The sequence below is a fragment of the Chroicocephalus ridibundus genome, chromosome 4, assembly GCF_963924245.1.
Source record: "Chroicocephalus ridibundus chromosome 4, bChrRid1.1, whole genome shotgun sequence".
NCBI lineage: Eukaryota > Metazoa > Chordata > Aves > Charadriiformes > Laridae > Chroicocephalus > Chroicocephalus ridibundus.
In genome coordinates, this window is record NC_086287.1 from 86,154,931 (window position 1) to 86,157,267 (window position 2,337).

General features: G+C 56.1%; 1 protein-coding gene across 2 annotated transcripts in view; it reads left to right on the plus strand.

Moving 5' to 3' along the window:
- The first annotated feature begins 438 nt into the window (after positions 1 to 438).
- CDH11 (cadherin 11) overlaps positions 439 to 2,337 on the plus strand; it is an 85,396-nt gene continuing 83,497 nt past the window's right edge. Inside the window, exons 1-2 of one of the 2 annotated variants that reach the window (XM_063334644.1) lie at positions 439 to 527; positions 888 to 1,039. The gene's annotated coding sequence lies outside the window, so the exon portion shown is untranslated. Of the gene's footprint in view, positions 528 to 774; positions 1,040 to 2,337 lie in introns of those variants that run through there. The other variant, XM_063334643.1, reaches the window with a different exon arrangement.

Here is a 2,337-nt window from a genome sequence, read left to right on the forward strand (position 1 = left end):
GGGCTCATAGGGCTCAGCCCCACTTGTGGTTTTCTCTTTAGGTAATGAAAACAGAGAGAGAGAGAGCAGCAGCCCCTGGTTCAGGTGTGTTTGAGAAGGAAAGGGTCACACCGCCACCTCCATGTGCCTGGGCAGAGGGGCCTGTCCTCAGCCTCTGCCTGTGAGCTGCAGCAGACCAAGATTTTCCACATCCATGGCTGCTTGGGGAACTTTTCCATTATTTTTTTTCCTGGACAAATGTCTGCTCATGACAGGAAACATGACTGGATTCGGTATAAAATGCTCCTGCTGTGTGTCCGGCGCAGGCGGTTTCTCTGTGCTGTGGGGTAGGGGTAGCCCCCCGAGCAGGAGACCTCCAGCGGCGGTGGCCAGGGCTGGCCGTGCCGGGGGCTCTGGCGTGGGCTTCAGCCCACCCGCGCCGCCGCCGCCGTGGGGTGGTCCTGGGCTGCCTGCAGAGGGGTGGCGACAGGGAAGGGACAGGGCATCCCTCCCCGCGGAGCGTAGCTGTCCCGGTCCCACTCGCAGAGGTGCGTGTTGGGTGCCTGTGCGGGTGGGAGGGTGCAGAGCCCACCCGTGCGATGGGGACAGCGTTACCCTCCCCGTCCCCCGGGCTGGCCGGGCAGGGGGAGAGAGTGCCCTGGGCTCCTCGCCCCCTCGCTTTGCCCTTCCAGCCCCCGCAGGCGTCAGAGGGCAGGCAGGACACGGCGCCCCGCGGGGTCTGCTCGCCCCCTGGGCTGGGGGAAGGGAGGAGAAAACACAGAAGAAGCAACAGCCTCCAGCTTTTCCCTTCCTCTAATCTTGCTTCACTCCCCCTTGCTCCCTCTCCCTCCCTCTCCCCTTTCCTCTCCCCTTTCCCCTCCCTCCCTCTTTCTAATTCCTGCCACTAGCTCGGAGCCTCATTCAGCAGCCGCCGCCAGTGGAGTGTAATAGGCTGAAGATGCTGCCGTGTCTGCTCAGCGTCTACTTGTGAATGGGACTTGCCTCCTCTCCCTCCTCCGGAGGTGGCCAAGGGAAGCAGCCAGCCCCGCTGGACCCGCAGGTGAGCGGCGGCCGCAGCCGCGGGGCCGGAGTTGCCCGGGGGGACGAGCGGGGCGCGCTGCCGCCGGGCGAGGAGGCGGCTCGGCGGAGGGGAGAGGGAAGGAGCGGGGGGCCGGGGCCGGGGGGGGGGCGGAATGGTGGTCTCCCGGAGCTTGGAGCGGGAGGATGCGTGTGTGTGCGCCAGAAACTTGACAGCAGCGGCGGGGCTGGGGGCAGCCAGGTGTCAGGAGCGGGGCTGCCGGGCGAGCGGAGCCGCTGCTGGGCGAGCGGAGCCGCTGCCGGGCGAGCGGGGCCGGGAGCGCCGGTCGAGGAGCGGGGCTCTGCCGCAGCCCCCGCGCCGAGGCGGCCGGCGGCTGCCCGAAGGGCTCCCCGAAGAAGGGGCGCGAGAGAGGAAAAACTGTGGCAAACGGTATTTTTTTTATATATATATTTTTTTTTTTTCCTGCAGCTCTTGCGCGGGGAGGGGGAGGGCGACCGTTTGGCCGTTTTAAAATGTTCCTCCAGATAAGCAGATATTGAAAGCCCCGAACTGAAAATCTTTTACTTGCGCCGTAGCCCCCAGGCATGAAATGGATATGCAGAAATTATGAGTGCATGAAATGAAGGATACTCTGTCCAGAATAAAAAAGGGAAATACTTTGATTTATATATTTTCTTTTTTTTTTTTTTTTAATTTATTTTTCTTGCTGGCTTTCAAATGCATTACTATTCACAAGGTACCAAAATGGTATCTGTCTCTAATACGGGCTAGTCCAAAAAGCATTAGACTCTTGGGTGATATATGCATAAGCACATCCCTAAGAAAGGTAAAATAGATCAGGCTGCAGGTCCCCATAAATACCATTAACTTTTAGAATAAAAGTGCTTCCTGTGCAGTCCTTCGGGAGCACATATAGCAGTCTGACATCATGATACAAATGCCTTTACCTTCTATAGAAGTCCCTCTTTATTGTCTACTCTTTTAAATATTCATTTGGTGAGGCGAGAACCAGTATATGCTAGGGGATCTTCTTTGTACCATTGCTACAAAGAACAGTGCGGCTGTGTAACACAGTATTTACCTACCAAGATATCTGTGACAAAGGAACCTCTTTAGCAAATGAGGTCACTAATTCAGAAATTGGCCCTTTATAAGGAGAATGCTCATTTCTTCTTCACATTCCAGTGACTGGTAACTCCCTGGGAAAGACTTTCTTCCTGTTGATTTGTGACGGTGATACAATAAGAATTTCACAGACTCTGCACCCCTCTATGAAGAAATTAAATATTTTTAATTATTTATTAATGAGACCGTTGAAT